We start from the raw sequence: 22,867 nt of genomic DNA on the forward strand, positions 1-22,867 counted from the left end.
CATGCTCAAGGGTCGTACTGGCGTGCTCAAGGTCGTACCGACGTGCTCAAGGGTCGTACTGGCTGTGCTCAAGGGTCGTACCGACGTGCTCAAGAGTCGTACCGACATGCTCAAGGGTCGTACTGGCGTGCTCAAGGTCGTACCGACGTGCTCAAGAGTCGTACCGACATGCTCAAGGGTCGTACCGACATGCTCAAGGGTCGTACCGACATGCTCAAGGGTCGTACTGGCGTGCTCAAGGGTCGTACCGACGTGCTCAAGGGTCGTACCGACGTGCTCAAGGGTCGTACTGGCGTGCTCAAGGTCGTACCGACGTGCTCAAGGGTCGTACTGGCGTGCTCAAGGGTCGTACTGGCGTGCTCAAGGTCGTACCGACGTGCTCAAGAGTCGTACCGACATGCTCAAGGGTCGTACCGACATGCTCAAGGGTCGTACCGACGTGCTCAAGGGTCGTACTGGCGTGCTCAAGGTCGTACCGACGTGCTCAAGGGTCGTACCGACGTGCTCAAGAGTCGTACCGACATGCTCAAGGGTCGTACCGACATGCTCAAGGGTCGTACCGACATGCTCAAGGGTCGTACTGGCGTGCTCAAGGTCGTACCGACATGCTCAAGGGTCGTACCGACGTGCTCAAGAGTCGTACCGACATGCTCAAGGGTCGTACTGGCGTGCTCAAGGGTCGTACCGACGTGCTCAAGAGTCGTACCGACATGCTCAAGGGTCGTACTGGCGTGCTCAAGGTCGTACCGACGTGCTCAAGAGTCGTACCGACATGCTCAAGGGTCGTACCGACATGCTCAAGGGTCGTACCGACATGCTCAAGGGTCGTACCGACATGCTCAAGGGTCGTACCGACATGCTCAAGGGTCGTACTGGCGTGCTCAAGGGTCGTACCGACGTGCTCAAGAGTCGTACCGACATGCTCAAGGGTCGTACCGACGTGCTCAAGGGTCGTACCGACATGCTCAAGGGTCGTACCGACATGCTCAAGGGTCGTACTGGCGTGCTCAAGGTCGTACCGACATGCTCAAGGGTCGTACCGACATGCTCAAGGGTCGTACTGGCGTGCTCAAGGTCGTACCGACATGCTCAAGGGTCGTACCGACGTGCTCAAGGGTCGTACCGACATGCTCAAGGGTCGTACCGACATGCTCAAGGGTCGTACCGACATGCTCAAGGGTCGTACCGACGTGCTCAAGAGTCGTACCGACATGCTCAAGGGTCGTACTGGCGTGCTCAAGGTCGTACCGACATGCTCAAGGGTCGTACCGACATGCTCAAGGGTCGTACCGACGTGCTCAAGAGTCGTACCGACATGCTCAAGGGTCGTACTGGCGTGCTCAAGGTCGTACCGACGTGCTCAAGGGTCGTACCGACGTGCTCAAGAGTCGTACCGACATGCTCAAGGGTCGTACCGACATGCTCAAGGGTCGTACCGACATGCTCAAGGGTCGTACCGACATGCTCAAGGGTCGTACCGACATGCTCAAGGGTCGTACCGACGTGCTCAAGGGTCGTACTGGCGTGCTCAAGGTCGTACCGACATGCTCAAGGGTCGTACCGACATGCTCAAGGGTCGTACCGACATGCTCAAGGGTCGTACCGACATGCTCAAGGGTCGTACCGACATGCTCAAGGGTCGTACCGACATGCTCAAGGGTCGTACCGACATGCTCAAGGGTCGTACTGGCGTGCTCAAGGTCGTACCGACATGCTCAAGGGTCGTACTGGCGTGCTCAAGGTCGTACCGACATGCTCAAGGGTCGTACTGGCGTGCTCAAGGTCGTACCGACGTGCTCAAGAGTCGTACCGACATGCTCAAGGGTCGTACTGGCGTGCTCAAGGTCGTACCGACATGCTCAAGGGTCGTACTGGCGTGCTCAAGGTCGTACCGACGTGCTCAAGAGTCGTACCGACATGCTCAAGGGTCGTACCGACATGCTCAAGGGTCGTACCGACATGCTCAAGGGTCGTACCGACATGCTCAAGGGTCGTACCGACATGCTCAAGGGTCGTACCGACGTGCTCAAGAGTCGTACCGACATGCTCAAGGGTCGTACTGGCGTGCTCAAGGTCGTACCGACGTGCTCAAGAGTCGTACCGACATGCTCAAGGGTCGTACTGGCTGTGCTCAAGGGTCGTACCGACGTGCTCAAGAGTCGTACCGACATGCTCAAGGGTCGTACCGACGTGCTCAAGAGTCGTACCGACATGCTCAAGGGTCGTACCGACATGCTCAAGGGTCGTAACTGGCATGCTCAAGGGTCGTACCGACATGCTCAAGGGTCGTACCGACATGCTCAAGGGTCGTACCGACATGCTCAAGGGTCGTACCGACATGCTCAAGGGTCGTACCGACATGCTCAAGGGTCGTACCGACGTGCTCAAGGGTCGTACCGACATGCTCAAGGGTCGTACCGACATGCTCAAGGGTCGTACCGACATGCTCAAGGGTCGTACCGACATGCTCAAGGGTCGTACTGGCGTGCTCAAGGTCGTACCGACATGCTCAAGGGTCGTACCGACATGCTCAAGGGTCGTACTGGCGTGCTCAAGGTCGTACCGACATGCTCAAGGGTCGTACTGGCTGTGCTCAAGGGTCGTACCGACGTGCTCAAGGGTCGTACCGACGTGCTCAAGAGTCGTACCGACATGCTCAAGGGTCGTACCGACATGCTCAAGGGTCGTACTGACGTTCTAAAGCGGGGTAATTGACTTGCTTGAGGGTCGTACTCGCCTGCTGAATGGTCGTAGTTGCATGCTCAAGGGTCGTACCGACGTGCTCAAGGGTCGTACCGACGTGCTCAAGAGTCGTACCGACATGCTCAAGGGTCGTACCGACATGCTCAAGGGTCGTACCGACGTGCTCAAGAGTCGTACCGACATGCTCAAAGGGTGTTTTCTTTTACCCCACCATTTTTAGAACAATATAATGTCCCAAAATTTCCCACGTGTTAGGGATATTGTCTTAAAAATGTTCCAGTAATGACATGAGGTTAATATTGTTTGCTTTTTAAATTTTCCTTTTTTTATTTTAATGTTATGTTTGTAAATAAAGTGGATGTTGTTGCCTCTAACACTGAAAATTTACTTTCTTCAATACGACGGTTCGGTCGTTATAAACACGACCATACGACCATTAAGCACGACATTAGAACGACCTTGGACAGCCATACGACCTTTGAGTACAATGGTACGACCCCCTGGCATTACACACACACACACACACACACACACACACACCCTTTGAGTACGACGTGACGACCCTAGTCCTATATATATATATTTTTTTTTTTTTTTTTTTTTTTTTTTTTTATACTTTGTCGCTGTCTCCCGCGTTTGCGAGGTAGCGCAAGGAAACAGACGAAAGAAATGGCCCAACCCCCCCCCCCCCATACACATGTACATACACACGTCCACACACGCAAATATACATACCTACACAGCTTTCCATGGTTTACCCCAGACGCTTCACATGCCTTGCTTCAATCCACTGACAGCACGTCAACCCCTGTATACCACATGACTCCAATTCACTCTATTTCTTGCCCTCCTTTCACCCTCCTGCATGTTCAGGCCCCGATCACACAAAATCTTTTTCACTCCATCTTTCCACCTCCAATTTGGTCTCCCTCTTCTCCTCGTTCCCTCCACCTCCGACACATATATCCTCTTGGTCAATCTTTCCTCACTCATTCTCTCCATGTGCCCAAACCATTTCAAAACACCCTCTTCTGCTCTCTCAACCACGCTCTTTCTATTTCCACACATCTCTCTTACCCTTACGTTACTTACTCGATCAAACCACCTCACACCACACATTGTCCTCAAACATCTCATTTCCAGCACATCCATCCTCCTGCGCACATCTCTATCCATAGCCCACGCCTCGCAACCATACAACATTGTTGGAACCACTATTCCCTCAAACATACCCATTTTTGCTTTCCGAGATAGTGTTCTCGACTTCCACACATTTTTCAAGGCTCCCAAAATTTTCGCCCCCTCCCCCACCCTATGATCCACTTCCGCTTCCATGGTTCCATCCGCTGACAGATCCACTCCCAGATATCTAAAACACTTCACTTCCTCCAGTTTTTCTCCATTCAAACTCACCTCCCAATTGACTTGACCCTCACCCCTACTGTACCTAATAACCTTGCTCTTATTCACATTTACTCTCAATGTCAAGATGTTGGATGGCTGTTTTTATCTTAACAATGCCATTTGAAAATTTTACTTAATTTTTACCTGAATATCGAGGCCTTTAAATTTTTTCTCTTTTTTTTTAAACACTTGAACCTAAAATATTCATCTTTTAATCCAGCGGGGAAATAATCAAAATGGCAAAGACGTATTTAAAGTAAGTTAGATAAGGAAAAGGAAAAAGGAATTAGTTGAAAGATAATGGAATATTGCAATATATGGAAAATTTAAGAATATTCATATTTTTTGATATTTTTTTTTAATTTATGTACAAACGTTTCACACTACAGTAATGTACTGATGACCTTGTTATCATGCACTCATGACCTTGTTATCATGCACTCATGACCTTGTTATCATGCACTATCGTATGACTATAATTACCCTCATTTACCCCCTTCCCCCCACTCATTAAACACCTGTGCTGGTAAGCCACACATGGTACACTTTGTCTAGGGGCAAATGAAGTGGTTGTTTGAAACAAATCGTCTCGCGTGATTGGCCCATTGTCAGGTCACGACACCTGGAGGTAATTAGGTAATTAGGTCATTATGTCTTCCTGTTATTTACTAGATGATTTCATTATCTTGACGTCGGTTAGTTAGAAATCCGTAAATTTCGTAAATTATGATCAGCTGTTAGTTCGAATGTTTCATGATTCGATATACAGTAATATTTGATTTGAAAATATTGAGGGTATTCACTTGACGAACGCCTTTCCCTTAACTAATACATATACCTAAGTCAATATTTGACTGTTTTAAGTAATTTTTACGAAACATTTTGGTCTGATGACATAGATGTTAGCGGATGTGAAAATTCCTTCGAAAAAGGGTAAGGGTTTCGGTCTTATAGGTCAGGGAGAGACGTAATTCAAGGATCCGCCGCCAGATGTCAGGCTGCGGAAGAGAATGGGAAGGTCGGCCATTTTTTTTTTTTTTTTTCCTTTTCTTTCCCAGGGAAATCTTGTGTTTTACGGTGTAAATAACGGGGGTTTAGATAACGTACCGTTTATTTCGTTATCATTCACCGTTAAATGACTTATTTACTTTCTAATATCTCGCAGTGCGGTGTAAATATTTACTTTATGACTCGTTAAACATATGGTCAGCGATTATTTACAGACAAACCCAGTAAAAATATTCGTTTACAGTGATGTCAACACCACAGTACGAAGGTAATTCACTAGAATTACACCTCAAATTGACGCATTAATGACATTTTTCACGGAAACTCAACATGTAAAATAATTTCGATAGAAAATGGGAACTTGGTCTACTTCATTGCCAAACTTTGATAGAAAATGGGAAATTGGTCTACTTCATTGCCAGACGTCGATAGAAAATGGGAATTTGGTGTACTTCATTGCCAGACATCGATAGAAAGTGGGAATTTAGTGAACTTCGTTGCCAAACAGGATTAGGGGAAAAAGAAAACAAGATGTGCGGTGAGGTATACGCGCTAGCCTAGCCATGGTGGTCAAGACGATCTCATATTTCACTCTGGTAATTCAAAAGACTCTCTCTCTCTCTCTCTCTCTCTCTCTCTCTCTCTCTCTCTCTCTCTCTCTCTCTTGTATTGAGCGTTTGGCGCCATTTCCAACATCAGAACCCGCCATTGATAGTGTCGTCTGCTAATTTACAAAAGAAGAAACAGAGAAAGGGGCCAGGTGAGGATATTCCCTCAAAGGCCCAGTCCTCATCCTCTGTTCTTAACGCTACCTCGCTAATGCGGGAAATGGCGATTAGTATATAAAAATATATATATATATATATATATATATATATATATATATATATATATATATTTGTTGTTGTTCGCTGATGATACAGCGCTGGTGGCTGATTCATGTGAGAAACTGCAGAAGCTGGTGACTGAGTTTGGAAAAGTGTGTGAAAGAAGAAAGTTAAGAGTAAATGTGAATAAGAGCAAGGTTATTAGGTACAGTAGGGTTGAGGGTCAAGTCTATTGGGAGGTGAGTTTGAATGGAGAAAAACTGGAGGAAGTGAAGTGTTTTAGATATCTGGGAGTGGATCTGGCAGCGGATGGAACCATGGAAGCGGAAGTGGATCATAGGGTGGGGGAGGGGGCGAAAATTCTGGGGGCCTTGAAGAATGTGTGGAAGTCGAGAACATTATCTCGGAAAGCAAAAATGGGTATGTTTGAAGGAATAGTGGTTCCAACAATGTTGTATGGTTGCGAGGCGTGGGCTATGGATAGAGTTGTGCGCAGGAGGATGGATGTGCTGGAAATGAGATGTTTGAGGACAATGTGTGGTGTGAGGTGGTTTGATCGAGTGAGTAACGTAAGGGTAAGAGAGATGTGTGGAAATAAAAAGAGCGTGGTTGAGAGAGCAGAAAAGGGTGTTTTGAAGTGGTTTGGGCACATGGAGAGGATGAGTGAGGAAAGATTGACCAAGAGGATATATGTGTCGGAGGTGGAGGGAACAAGGAGAAGAGGGAGACCAAATTGGAGGTGGAAAGATGGAGTGAAAAAGATTTTGTGTGATCGGGGCCTGAACATGCAGGGGGGTGAAAGGAGGGCAAGGAATAGAGTGAGTTGGAGCGATGTGGTATACCGGGGTTGACGTGCTGTCAGTGGATTGAATCAAGACATGTGAAGCGTCTGGGGTAAACCGTGGAAGGCTGTGTAGGTATGTATATTTGCGTGTGTGGACGTATGTATATACATGTGTATGGGGGGGGGTTGGGCCATTTCTTTCGTCTGTTTCCTTGCGCTACCTCGCAAACGCGGGAGACAGCGACAAAGTATAATAAAAAATAATAAATAATATAATATATATATATATATATATATATATATATATATATATATATATATATATATATATATATATTTTTTTTTTTTTTTTTTAATTTTCCAAAAGAAGGAACAGAGTGGGGGCCAGGTGAGGATATTCCACAAAGGGCCAGTCCTCTGTTCTTAACGCTACCTCGCTAACGCGGGAAATGGCGAATAGTCTAAAAGAAAAAGAAAAAATATATATTGAATAACGTTTCGTGCCAGACGAAGGAATATGTCAAATTACTCTAAACACTAGAACTAATATAATATAATTATTTCATTTGTGTAGTATTCTCTAACAAGTACAAATATGGGGTTAGAAACTCTTCAAATAAAATGGCTGAGTTAATAATGCCTTTGAACATTTGTTGATCTTGTGACCGACTTGTCAACAGAGTCACGTGACCGTATGATGTGGGGTACAGATGCCAGTGGTTGCCAATATTAGATCAATTGAGGTTTTATAACTCCTTTTGATATATAATATACTTTTTATACACTTCGGATATACTTTGGTATTTGGTATAGATGTGATTTAGTGTAATTAACAAGAGAAATTATTTTCAGATGTCTGTATTATGGTTGATATACGAACTGAAGGGTTGCCATGCGTGAAATAGTGGTCGTTATGGTAGCCAATGTAGCGGTTTTAAGATTTTTTTCTTTTTTAAGAGGCCGCCATTATTATATCGGAACAGTCGACTCATTCTAAAGTACACGGAAGCATCGAGGTAATGACATAAACGTATATGAGTGTGTGTCCAGCGCAAGAAGACATGTTTGGAGGTGTTATTACTTCGGAGAAAAAAAAGGCAGTATCTGGTAACTCTTTAAAATTGGCGCATGCGCAGAACGTAAAATGAAATAACCCGCTTTCAGTGTTGATTTATGGTGGGGTTGCTGTGCTATCATCTAGCACATTAATTTCTACGTATATTCTCCAGTGTTTCGAATATCTTAAGAAAATGTGTTACTTTACATTTACTGCTTAGACGTTTAGCTGATGAGTTGCCGGTTATTGTAAATATACATATGTACTATCTATCCCGTGCACGCCTCTCACCCTCCTGAATGTCCAGGTTTCGGCAACTCAAAGCCTCCCTCACTCCATCCTCCCATCTCATTCTCTGTCATCACCTTCCGCCTCTTCCCTTCATTTCTGACACATATATCATCTTAGTGAATCTCTCTTCACTCATCTTCTCCATGTGTCCAAACCATTTCAGCACATACTCTTCAGCCTTTTCAACCATACTCGCTAAGTTCCTACACCTCTCACTCTTATTCCTTACTAGATCGACCCTCTTCACATCACATATTTGTCCTCAGACATTTTTATATCCAACACGTCCATTCTCTTCTTCACTTTTTGCATACGGAGCCCACGCCTCGCATCCACAGGACACCGTCGCAACCACTATACCATCAAACATGCCCATTTTTGTCCTCACAGACATTGACCACTCTTTCCACACTTTCCTAAATGAATCCTGGACCTTTGCCGCCCCCTGACCCACCCTATGGATCACATCAACTCCCATAGTCACATCGTTTGTCATGTCCATTCCCAGGTCTCTGTACCACTCCACTTCCCTCAGTTTTTTTCTTTTTCTAAATGCAAACTTGAAGTCAAATTAACTTTGTTTTATCCCCATATTAAGCCTCGTAACCTTAATTAAATTCACCTTAACTTTCAGTTACTTCCTTTCACGCATTCTCTTCCAAAACCCAGACACCAGCTTCTACAGTTTCTCTCTCACGTCCACCATCAGAGCTGCGTCATCAGCAAACAGCAGGTGAATGACCTCTGAGGACCCCCCCCCACCTGCAGTTATTAGCTTCGTTATATCTTCATCAATATATAACGATATATATATATATATATATATATATATATATATATATATATATATATATATATATATATATATATATATATATATAGTTAATTATTCCTGGCGATATATATCTAGTTAATGACCCCCAGCGATATATATATATATATATATATATATATATATATATATATATATATATATATATATATATAACAGCCTCCCTCAGTAATGAGCGTAACGACTCGTTAATTCTGTCGCTATCCCAGCAGCAGCAGCGGGTCCTCCTCCTCCTCGTCGTTGATCGTTAAGCGATGCATGTGGGTCAGGCCGGACCTCCCCCCCCCCCCCTCAGTGCTGGGGTGGGGGGGAAGTGGTCAGCACAACGCGTACAAGGCCAGGAGGAGGTGGGGGGGGGGGGGCCGACAGGTAATGCTCACCTTGTTCAGGTGTAACGGGGTCCAGTTCCCCCCTTCCCTCCTCCATCCCCTCCTCCCCTCCTCCTCCTCCCCCTCCCCCCTTAACCCCTTCCCTCCTCCATCCCCTCCTCCCCTCCTCCCCTCCCCCCTTAACCCCTTACCTCCTCCACCCCCTCCCCCTCCCCCTCCTCCTCCTCCCCTCCCCCCTTAAACTCTTACCTCCTCCACCCCCTCCCCTCCTCCTCCTCCTCCCCTCCCCCTTAACCCCTTCCCTCCTCCATCCCCTCCTCCCCTCCTCCTCCTCCCCCTCCCCCTTAACCCCTTACCTCCTCCATCCCCTCCCGCCCCTCCATCCCCCTTCTACTACCCCCTCTCCCTCCCTCCTCCTCCTCCCCTCTCCCCCTTAACCCCCTCTATCCCCTCCCCCTTCTACTACCCCCCTTCCCCCTATTGCCCTCCCTCCCCCCCTCCTCCTTCTTCCCACGACGCTGGTCGCTCTAACGGGGTCACCGGCAAGGAGGGAGATGTTCATTAGGGGGGGGGGGGGGGAGGGGAGGGAGGGAGGGGGAGGGGTGAGGGAGGGGAGGGGGGGTTAGGGATGAGGGAGGGAGGGGGGAGGTTGGGGGGGGAGGGATGGTCGTCTGGACGCCTCTGTGACGATGAGTGAACACTGTTGAACACACTGAGAGGAACAGTGAACACTTCTGAACATCGCTTTGGAATAGGTTAACTGAACACTGTTGAACATCAGTGTGGACCAATGGTTAAAGATGAACATCGTTGAACATCAGTGTGGGCCAATGGTTAATGTTGAACATCATTGAAGAACAATGAACACTTCTGATCCTCACTCAGGAACACTGAACACTATTGAACATCAGTGATGAACATTGAACACTATTGTTCAGCAGTGATGAACATTGAACACTTCAACATCAGTGATGAACATTGAACACTACTGAACATCAGTGATGAACATTGAACACTATTGTTCAGCAGTGATGAACATTGAACACTATTGAACATCAGTGATGAACAATGAACACTACTGAACATCAGTGATGAACATTGAACACTAGTGTTCAGCAATGAACTCTTAACAGCAACTCGCTGAACACGGATGAAGATAAGTGAACAGTTGTTAATCAGATGAACTGAACAGAGAAGAATGGCGCTGACCTTTGTTGAACACCGTTGAACTTCGTTAACCACGCCACCAACCCGTGAACACCTATAGAAAACGAGAGAGAACAATGACCAGGCGTCATCTCTAAAGAACAGTGAACATTTTTGAACACTGGAATTGAACATGAACGGTATTGAACACTCTCCCACATCATCAACCCGGTACACCTTGACCAATTATGGAAGTCGGCGAAGAAAACGGAACAGGGTAAATGGTTACGTACCCCCCGCAAAAAAACAACACGGTGTAGAAAACGGGATTCAGGTACTCTGTCAATAATGTTTGCCAATTTCTCTTTTCCATTTATGTAATTTAGTTATCACTATAAAGTGCCAGTTCTTCTATTATTTCATTACTTCATTTACTTTAGTATATATATATATATATATATATATATATATATATATATATATATATATATATATATATATATATATATATTGTAAATGGAAATGGTGAAGTGCTGAAAAAGGACTGGTGATTGGGAATACCTGGTTTAAAAAGCGAGATATACATAAGTATACGTATGTAAGTAGGAGAGATGGCCAGAGAGCGTTATTGGATTACGTGTTAATTGACAGGCGCGCGAAAGAGAGACTTTTGGATGTTAATGTGCTGAGAGGTGCAACTGGAGGGATGTCTGATCATTATCTTGTGGAGGCTAAGGTGAAGATTTGTATGGGTTTTCAGAAAAGAAGAGTGAATGTTGGGGTGAAGAGGGTGGTGAGAGTAAGTGAGCTTGGGAAGGAGACTTGTGTGAGGAAGTACCAGGAGAGACTGAGTACAGAATGGAAAAAGGTGAGAACAATGGAAGTAAGGGGAGTGGGGGAGGAATGGGATGTATTTAGGGAATCAGTGATGGATTGCGCAAAAGATGCTTGCGGCATGAGAAGAGTGGGAGGTGGGTTGATTAGAAAGGGTAGTGAGTGGTGGGATGAAGGAGTAAGAGTATTAGTGAAAGAGAAGAGAGAGGCATTTGGACGATTTTTGCAGGGAAAAAATGCAATTGAGTGGGAGATGTATAAAAGAAAGAGACAGGAGGTCAAGAGAAAGGTGCAAGAGGTGAAAAAAAGGGCAAATGAGAGTTGGGGTGAGAGAGTATCATTAAATTTTAGGGAGAATAAAAAGATGTTCTGGAAGGAGGTAAATAAAGTGCGTAAGACAAGGGAGCAAATGGGAACTTCAGTGAAGGGCGCAAATGGGGAGGTGATAACAAGTAGTGGTGATGTGAGAAAGAGATGGAGTGAGTATTTTGAAGGTTTGTTGTATGTGTTTGATGATAGAGTGGCAGATATAGGGTGTTTTGGTCGAGGTGGTGTGCAAAGTGAGAGGGTTAGGGAAAATGATTTGGTAAACAGAGAAGAGGTAGTAAAAGCTTTGCGGAAGATGAAAGCCGGCAAGGCAGCAGGTTTGGATGATATTGCAGTGGAATTTATTAAAAAAGGGGGTGACTGTATTATTGACTAGTTGGTAAGGTTATTTAATGTATGTATGACTCATGGTGAGGTGCCTGAGGATTGGCGGAATGCGTGCATAGTGCCATTGTACAAAGGCAAAGGGGATAAGAGTGAGTGCTCAAATTACAGAGGTATAAGTTTGTTGAGTATTCCTAGTAAATTATATGGGAGGGTATTGATTGAGAGGGTGAAGGCATGTACAGAGCATCAGATTGGGGAAGAGCAGTGTGGTTTCAGAAGTGGTAGAGGATGTGTGGATCAGGTGTTTACTTTGAAGAATGTATGTGAGAAATACTTAGAAAAGCAAATGGATTTGTATGTAGCATTTATGGATCTGGAGAAGGCATATGATAGAGTTGATAGAGATGCTCTGTGGAAGGTATTAAGAATATATGGTGTGGGAGGTAAGTTGTTAGAAGCAGTGAAAAGTTTTTATCGAGGATGTAAGGCATGTGTAAGTGTAGGAAGAGAGGAAAGTGATGAGTTCTCAGTGAATGTAGGTTTGCGGCAGGGGTGTGTGATGTTTAATTTGTTTATGGATGGGGTTGTTAGGGAGGTGAATGCAAGAGTTTTGGAAAGAGGGGCAAGTATGAAGTCTGTTGGGGATGAGAGAGCTTGGGAAGCGAGTCAGTTGTTGTTCGCTGATGATACAGCGCTGGTGGCTGATTCATGTGAGAAACTGCAGAAGCTGGTGACTGAGTTTGGTAAAGTGTGTGAAAGAAGAAAGTTAAGAGTAAATGTGAATAAGAGCAAGGTTATTAGGTACAGTAGGGTTGAGGGTCAAGTCAATTGGGAGGTAAGTTTGAATGGAGAAAAACTGGAGGAAGTAAAGTGTTTTAGATATCTGGGAGTGGATCTGGCAGCGGATGGAACCATGGAAGCGGAAGTGGATCATAGGGTGGGGGAGGGTGCGAAAATTCTGGGAGCCTTGAAGAATGCGTGGAAGTCGAGAACATTATCTCGGAAAGCAAAAATGGGCATGTTTGAAGTAATAGTGGTTCTAACAATGTTGTATGGTTGCGAGGCGTGGGCTATGGATAGAGTTGTGCGCAGGAGGATGGATGTGCTGGAAATGAGATGTTTGAGGACAATGTGTGGTGTGAGGTGGTTTGATCGAGTAAGTAACGTAAGGGTAAGAGAGATGTGTGGAAATAAAAAGAGCGTGGTTGAGAGAGCAGAAGAGGGTGTTTTGAAATGGTTTGGGCACATGGAGAGAATGAGTGAGGAAAGATTGACCAAGAGGATATATGTGTCGGAGGTGGAGGGAACGAGGAGAAGAGGGAGACCAAATTGGAGGTGGAAAGATGGAGTGAAAAGGATTTTGTGTGATCGGGGCCTGAACATGCAGGAGGGTGAAAGGAGGGCAAGGAATAGAGTGAATTGGAGCGATGTGGTATACAGGGGTTGACGTGCTGTCAGTGGATTTGAATCAAGGCATGTGAAGCGTCCGGGGTAAACCATGGAAAGCTGTGTAGGTATGTATATTTGCGTGTGTGGACGTGTGTATGTACATGTGTATGGGGGGGGTTGGGCCATTTCTTTCGTCTGTTTCCTTGCGCTACCTCGCAAACGCGGGAGACAGCGACAAAGTATAAAAAAAAAAAAAAAATATATATATATATATATATATATATATATATATATATATATATATATATATATATATATATATATATATATATATTAATCGCAAAATGGATGGTAAAAGTCGGTGTTTTACCAAACACTATGATAAATATATAACGAAGGAGCGGTATTAGAAAGCTCTTAAAAAGACGACGTAAATGGCTAAAAGAACGAACACCCGTTGCAGCGGATAATGAAAGTCTTGCAATGCGAACGGTATATAGAGCATGCAACATCTCGTAGGTAAATATTCTCCATCATTTTGAGATAGATTTTTTTTATAAGAAATAGAATTAGATGAAAATCAATTAATGCAAGTGAAATAAAACGGTATTTGGCAATAATTTATCCACTGGAGTGGTCGTTTAACTGGGGATAAAACGCCGGCCAATCAACACTTCGTAGGGAAATGACGTTGACCAATTAACGTTTCGTAGGGAAATGACTTTGACCAATCAACGTTTCGTAGGGAGATGACGTTGACCAATCAACGCTTCGTAGGGAAATGACGTTGGCCAATCAACATCAGGGGACGAGGAGTGACGTCACCCGGCTCTGCCCCTACGGGATTCGAAGTCTGTAAAAGTCAACAGCATAACACACGCGCCATATGGCCGAGGTAAATGTCAGTCACGTGATATGTTTGCTTTCACTACAGTGTGTAGGAATTATTAAGCAATACACAAAGGGTGGTTGGTGAATTGTTGTACGAAATCTCACGACGGAAGTAGAGACGAAGTGCCTTTAGGAAATACAATTTTTTTTTTGTTTATATTTTTGTCCTTTAGGAAAAAAAACCAATGGTTTTGTCTTTTATATTTTTGCAATATTGGTGACTTATTCTACCATATTTTATCCACTTTTGTATTTTTACATATATATATCTTTTTATAAGTCAAGGTTTTGTGTTTTTTTGATATAGTATTGTAAGAGTATTGTAAGAATCGGTTACTGTGTTTATTTCATTTTTATGGCCAGTTATTTACGGTATTTTGACTCCGTGACGTCACAACCTTTGGCGCTTTTTTATGACGTCAATACTTTAAAAAGGTGGTCGTATGACGTCATTAGATGCTCTTGTGATGTCAGTAGTACAAGTTTTTTGAGCCCGCAGTCACCCACCATATATCTATACTCGCGCCTATTTATCTTTATATATTATGCCTTTATTTTTACCTAATTTATTTGTATTTTATATTATTTATTTGCTGTGTTGTCCAACGTTTCGTTTTATCCCATCAATTTCGCTGTAATTAGGAGTTTGCAATAGCCGTACATTTCCGTTTTCTTTGCTTCAGGGGAAACGAAAAGAAATATGGGCATTAATCCCCAGACTTATTTTGTGTTAATTAATTCATCGTTAATGATGTAGTCATCCATTATTTCGACTCTTGACGTTGGCGAAAATTCACCAGCTATAATAACATAATGTAACAGGGAACAATAGAACTAGGAACAACAATAACAACATTTATAACAGCGCATATAACATTACTAGACAGAAATCTCGTTTTCATTTGTCTTAATATTAAATGTGTAATCATATATTTATTTTATAGCTAAATTATTTAACAGTTTGATGACAAGGCTACTCAGTAGTTCGCCTGTTATTCAGAGTCAATTTAAATCGTTAAATATTACTGTAATTTGGTCGATTTTTGGAATTTTATCTTTTTTTGACCTAAATCATGTATAGTGTCCCGCCAATTTTTTTTAGGATTGTATAAGGTAATACCTTTAAAAAGTTATTCTTTTAGCTATTTTCATTTTCTTTTTAAGATTAATGCGTGTCGTGTAATATATTTTATTGTTTATATTTATATAAATTGTGCTGTGTAATTTATGGTTATGATTATTGTTATATTTATTTATGTTATTGAGAGCACACACACACACACACACACACACACACACACACACCTTCACTTTCAACACTTTCCCCCGCAGTGTTGGACAGCTGTGTGTGAGTCCCCGACCGCGCTGCTGGGAGCTAGGAGCTAGGAGAAGGGATTACTGCTAGGTCTTGCAATCGCTGCTGCTGCTCCTCCTCCTGGGAGAGAGAGAGAGAGAGAGAGAGAGAGAGAGAGAGAGAGAGAGAGAGAGAGAGAGAGAGAGAGAGAGAGAGAGAAGGGGGTTAGGTTGGTGGGGGGAACAGCAGCAGCTGCCAAACATTGCAGCATTACTTGTTTGCAAGCAAGGGAAGGGCTGCTCCAGGCCACCTGAGCCAACGCTATGGACTCTCTCTCTCTCTCTCTCTCTCTCTCTCTCTCTCTCTCTCTCTCTCTCTCTCTCTCTCTCTCACACACAGCGATTCCATTCCTCCCCGGCCTTATAACGGTCTCTCTCTCTCTCTCTCTCTCTCTCTCTCTCTCTCTCTCTCTCTCTCTCTCTCTCTCTCTCTCTCTCGTTTCCCGCGTCCGTCCGTGCCCGCGTGTGACGTCATCCGTGACGTCACGCCCGCCTAGCCGATGGTTCCAAATGGCTTTACCGTTCGATGTATTTTGAAGTTATCTCGATTGTCTTTGTTTATTTTGTAGGTCGTGAGGCATTTAAATTGGTACTTATTTATTTGTTTAGTTATTAATTATTATTATTATTATTATTATTATTATTATTATTATTATTATTATTATTATTATTTATCATTATTATTATTTATTTTTTGTCCATCAAACCTTTACTTCTTTCCTTCCTGGTTTAAGTTAAGCGTCTAGCTTCGTGACGGGCGGGGTGTGACGGGACCGTTACGGCGTGTTACGGGAGGAAGCCGTCACGGAGGGAGACGAAGACAGTGCGGAAGACATTTTTTTTTTTCTGTTACGGTGGGTTACGTTCGGGTTACGGAGAAGTTACGGAAGGTGACGCTGTTGTTACATAAGGTTTCGAAGTTGTGACGGTGCGTTACGAGGAAATGTCTCGTGAAGGTGTCGTTACGACCCTCGAGCAGGAAGGTACGACTCTTGAACACGACGGTACGACTCGAGCACGACGGTATACTACGACCCCTGAACACGACGGTACGACCCTTGAGTACGACGGTACGACTCCTGAACACGACGGTACGACCCCTTGAGCACGACGGTACGACTCGAGCACGACGGTATACTACGACCCCTGAACACGACGGTACGACCCTTGAGTACGACGGTACGACTCTTGAGTACGACGCTACGACCCCTGAACACGACGGTACGACCCTTGAACACGACGGCACGACCTCTGAGAACGACGTTACGACCCCTGCACACGACGGTACGACCCCTGAACACGACGGCACGACCCTTGAGTACGACGGTACGACCCCTGAACACGACGGCACGACCCTTGAGTACGACGGTACGACCCTTGAACACGACGATACGACCCTCGAACACGACGGTACAACGATCGAACTCCGCTGTACGACCCTTTGGGCATGATTACCCAGTCTCTGAACCCCGGGTTCGAAGCTGTATCGAACCCTCTCTCTTTCTCGGGTTCGGTGAAGCTTCGAACGATTCAAAATGGCCGCTGCCAGGCAACAAGCAGTCCGGTAATTATACACTACCTTAACGAGGCTGTTGTTGTAACAGGTAGTTTCCCCTTCGGCTGTAAAGCAACTCTTGAGATGAGTAATTGGTAGTTTGTGCATCCCTAATCACCACTTGTATCCCAATCCCACTACACTAATGATTAATTTAATAACCGTCTCTAGCCCCAACCCACCACAAGTAGGTGCAAGATGCTGCCGGTATCCCATTTGTAACGCGTTATTTCTCTTGTAACACCTGTATTTATGTAACTCGTTACATCCCTCAAGTACGAGTCTTAAACTACTAATGTCGCTTAGTACATTTATTTGCTAACATCTTTTCGCAAATTGGCGAAAATAATACACCATTAAATTACTAACTCGCACCTTTATGTCCGTCCAGTTTTCCCCCCTCCCGCCAAAGGGTCGCATAGTCCCTTCTTCCCCTCAACTTCCACAGGCTTCTGGGAGGCGTTGGTCGAGTTTTTTTTCCTTTTTTTCCTGAAGGTAAAAATGGCCTGTGACCTTTTAGCCTTAACCTTTTAAAGGTCAAGTTAAAGACCAGAAGGTCATATGAACCCTATGATCGTACTGTCGTGATCAACGGTAATTAGGGATTTAAAAGCCAATCACCATCCAGGGTCATTAAAGGTCGTAACCATCAAATTTGAACTATAAGTGATACAATATGGAACTCCTTATTCAAGGGTTTAAGATAATTCTAAGGTTATCTAATCCTTTATATAATAAATTTATCGAAATATTATCTTTATAAATGGAGTATATCTTTATGTAATCCTTTACAATTTCTATAAAATAATTAGAATTACATTTACCGTAAGGGAGATGTATTTTTACTTTTACTCTACATAAAGTATTAAGACTTTAGTCATTTTGATTTAGAAATTGTCAATGAAAGGTTTAGAAATTTAGGGGATCGAGATCTTTTTTTATTTTCTAAGTGGTTTAAGTAGAGCCCCCTCCACCCCCCACCTTCCCCTACTTAACTGGCGTATTGGTGATTACTTCCAGGGTTCGAATCCCAAGTAAATTATTAAAGTGATCTGTATATATATTTTTTTTTATTCAGTTAACGTTTTTATCACACACACACACACACACACACACACACACACACACACACACCCATAGAAAATGGGATGGCTGAAGACCGTATCATGAAGAAAACGACAGTAAAAGGGAGCGGGTAATGCCCCCCTCCCCCCCTATCACCACCCATTTCCTAGAGAAACGGACCGACTACACGACCGGTCGTTAGGAGAGGTGGGGGGGGGGGGGGCGGATGACGACCGTTTTTTTTTTTTTCTGGAAGAAAACGACGAGCGGGAACTGATCTCCTGGGTGTACACGGTCAATCATGGTCATTAGGTAGAGAATGGTAGTTATTAACCAAGATTATCGACTCTGTGTATGTGTGTGTGTGTATGGTGTGTATGTGTGTGTGTGTGTGTGTGTGTCATCGACTTAATGGCGGGAAATAGAAAACGTAATAGCGGTATCCAACTGCCATACATATATAAATTGTACCTGTCTCGTTCTGTGTAACTAGGTTGTTAGTGGCTGTAAGTGGGCGAGGCTAGTGTTTCCCGCCTCCAGGGGCCTAGTTTTCTGGGGTTGTTTCTCTGGGGTTAGAGCGTGAAAAATAATAGTCGTGGGAATATATTATTTGGGGGTAAAATGGTCGTGTTTTTTCTTCCTCAAATGTTAAGTGGTTATGTGGCAACATAGCAGCAGCCACGAGCTGGTCGAGATATGTGGCAATGCAGCATATATACACTGGTCGTCTGACGTGGTCGAAATGTCTATAACATAGCATTTATTAACTGGTCGAAATGTCTATAACATAGCACTTATCAACTGGTCGAAATGTTTATAACATGGCACTATTCAGGTGGTCGAAATGTCTTTAACATAGCACTTACTAGTGGTCGAATATGTACAACATAGCATTATTATTGGTCGAAATATCTATAAGGGCTCAGTAACTCGTCGATATATATATATATATATATATATATAAACATGTTTACCAAATGGCGTCCTAGCTTCGTCTCTTCGATGTATATCAACTGACTGTTTTATTTCTCTCGTGTCTCCCCTGATGCTGTGATTATTACACGGAAGTGCACTTGGCAACTTTTCGGTTTCATTTTTCCCCGTGGACTCATAGGAATATGTATATATATATATTTCTTTCTTTCAAACTATTCGCCATTTCCCGCATTAGCAAGGTAGCGTTAAGAACAGAGGACTGGGCCTTTGAGGGAATATCCTCACCTGGCCCCCTTCTCTGTTCCTTCTTTTGGAAAAAAAGAAAAAAAAAGTAGTAACTTTTCGAGAAACCTACAACATAGCAGCCACTAACAGGTCCAGATAAGTGGTAACATAGCGGCCACTACCTGGCCGAGATACATAAAACATAGCACCCACCAATGGCAGAGATACACGTCATACAGCTAGGATACGTCGCGCATAGCAATCACTAACATGCTGAGGTACATAGCAACATAGCACCCGGTAACTAGCCATTATATGCATCAAAATGACACCCACTAATTAGCCGTGTTAAGTGGCAAATGGCATTGTTAAATTGGACCTGTAGAAATTAACTTCACTTAAATGGTCTCTATGGGACTAATTGACCGTGATATGTGAGTTATATATATATAATAAATGGCATACATCTATCGGGCTTATCTATCATCACGCTGATAGACATAGCATCTATAAAATGCTATATTCATCGATAATCTTAGGTTTACATATGACATGATTATCTCAGGATTACGTATGGTATACAGGATAGCAGAATTAAGTATGGAATGCATGTTCATACGCTTCTATTTAAATAAAATGTCAAAATTGATGTAATATAAAAATTTTATTGATAATCTACATATTATTTTGATATAGATATAAATGATATGTTTTTATTCGCTAATTTGTGACCCTGAATTACATTCAGCTGATGAAAGGCAACGCGCTGATTGGTCAGGCGGAACGGACTCTGATTGGTGGCCCAGAATGTCCGGTTAAGGAAGCAAGCTTTCGCCTCCAGTAATGGCCGAGATGTGTAGTCATTGGCCGATATATGGGACGCGCTGCCCCCATATTGCCCACTAGAATATATCACCCAATTGGTGGAAATTAACCCATGATTAACCGAGGAAGTTTGGTTCTAAACCATCGAAGCATTTTGGAGAAATATGGCGCCATTAGAATGCTAAGATTGTGGCATTTCGCTGTAAAACGTTATATAAATGCATTTAGAATTTATTTTCTCGAAATGGAAGCAACTTGTAATGTTGTTGGGTCTTGTATATTGGTATTTTTCGACACGTCTGTGATTATCATGTCTACATGGCTATGAGCCAAGGCGAATTGAGTCATGTATCCTTGATATGCTGAAAATGGCGTTCGAGACGCGGTCAAATCATAAAATAAATAAAAAAAGAAACAGAATACATTATGAAACATATAAGAAGAAAGAATAAACTACATGTGGGAATAAGGTAAGGTTAATAAACATAAGGTCGAAGAAATATTCTTGGAATCTATACAATTTTTTTTTAAATCACTTTCGAATGTTAGAAATATGCCAAGGTTACATTTCATTATTATCAACAGCAGGCGATCAGTAATGGTGGGCCTAAATTACATTTTTGAACCTGGATTACATTATTACCTGAATTCGTCCCGGTGAATTTCAGTGCCGAAGATTTTATTGACCTAAAGAGAAACAGAGAGTAGCTGATTTGACCAGTGTGTCTGAGGGCGATCACTCGACTTTCACTAATCCGCTCTCTCTCTCTCTCTCTCTCTCTCTCTCTCTCTCTCTCTCTCTCTCTCTCTCTCTCTCTCTCTCTCTCTCTCTCTCTCTCTCTCTCATCGTACCGTTGCCCACAAAGCCAAGAGTGGGTGAAAGTTTCCGCGTTATGCACAAATCACTTTTCTTACACACACATACACACACACACACGCACAAATCTCTCTCTTTCTTATACACAAATCTCTCTCTCTCTCTCTCTCTCTCTCTCTCTCTCTCTCTCTCTCTCTCTCTCTCTCACACACACACACACACACAAATCTCTCTCTCTCTCTCTCTCTCTCTCTCTCTCTCTCTCTCTCTCTCTCTCTCTCTCTCTCTCTCTCTCTCTCTCTCTCTCAAATATATCTTTCTCTCACACAAACACTGGTGTTCAGCTGGGCCCTCTGGTGACGGCCGGACGAGTCGGTGACGTATGCAGGCAAAAAGAAAAAAAAGAACTTGTTCGTTTACTTTCATAATGACCTGGCTTAGGCTAGGAAAAGTGACTGGATATATTAGCAGAAATTTTATATATATATATATATATATATATATATATATATATATATATATATATATATATATATATATATATATATATCCCTGGGGATAGGGGAGAAAGAATACTTCCCACGTATTCCCTGCGTGTCGTAGAAGGCGACTAAAAGGGAAGGGAGCGATGGGCTGGAAATCCTCCCCTCTCGTTTTTTTTTAATTTTCCAAAAGAAGGAACAGAGAAGGGGGCCAGGTGAGGATATTCCCTCAAAGGCCCAGTCCTCTGTTCTTAACGCTACCTCGCTATCGCGGGAAATGGCGAATAGTATGAAGAAGAAATATATATATATATATATATATATATATATATATATATATATATATATATATATATATATATATATATATATATATATATTTTTTTTTTTTTTATTTTATACTTTGTCGCTGTCTCCCGCGTTTGCGAGGTAGCGCAAGGAAACAGACGAAAGAAATGGCCCAACCCCCCCCATACACATGTACATACACACGTCCACACACACAAATATACATACCTACACAGCTTTCCATGGTTTACCCCGGACGCTTCACATGCCTTGATTCAATCCACTGACAGCACGTCAACCCCTGTATACCACATCGCTCCAATTCACTCTATTCCTTGCCCTCCTTTCACCCTCCTGCATGTTCAGGCCCCGATCACACAAAATCTTTTTCACTCCATCTTTCCACCTCCAATTTGGTCTCCCTCTTCTCCTCGTTCCCTCCACCTCCGACACATATATCCTCTTGGTCAATCTTTCCTCACTCATTCTCTCCATGTGCCCAAACCATTTAAAACACCCTCTTCTGCTCTCTCAACCACGCTCTTTTTATTTCCACACATCTCTCTTACCCTTACGTTACTTACTCGATCAAACCACCTCACACCACACATTGTCCTCAAACATCTCATTTCCAGCACATCCATCCTCCTGCGCACAACTCTATCCATAGCCCACGCCTCGCAACCATACAACATTGTTGGAACCACTATTCCTTCAAACATACCCATTTTTGCTTTCCGGGATAATGTTCTCGACTTCCACACATTTTTCAAGGCTCCCAAAATTTTCGCCCCCTCCCCCACCCTATGATCCACTTCCGCTTCCATGGTTCCATCCGCTGACAGATCCACTCCAAGATATCTAAAACACTTCACTTCCTCCAGTTTTCACCATTCAAACTCACCTCCCAATTGACTTGACCCTCAACCCTACTGTACCTAATAACCTTGCTCTTATTCACATTTACTCTTAACTTTCTTCTTCCACACACTTTACCAAACTCCGTCACCAGCTTCTGCAGTTTCTCACATGAATCCGCCACCAGCGCTGTATCATCAGCGAACAACAACTGACTCACTTCCCAAGCTCTCTCATCCCCAACAGACTTCATACTTGCCCCTCTTTCCAAGACTCTTGCATTTACCTCCCTAACAACCCCATCCATAAACAAA

General features: G+C 43.5%; 1 protein-coding gene across 1 annotated transcript in view; it reads left to right on the plus strand.

Annotated features, from left to right (window-relative positions):
* The window catches only part of LOC139759010 (uncharacterized), a 67,299-nt gene that overhangs the window by 31,621 nt on the left and 12,811 nt on the right, over window positions 1-22,867 (plus strand). The window lies entirely within an intron of this gene.

This window comes from Panulirus ornatus, chromosome 32 (genome assembly GCF_036320965.1).
Source record: "Panulirus ornatus isolate Po-2019 chromosome 32, ASM3632096v1, whole genome shotgun sequence".
Lineage (NCBI taxonomy): Eukaryota > Metazoa > Arthropoda > Malacostraca > Decapoda > Palinuridae > Panulirus > Panulirus ornatus.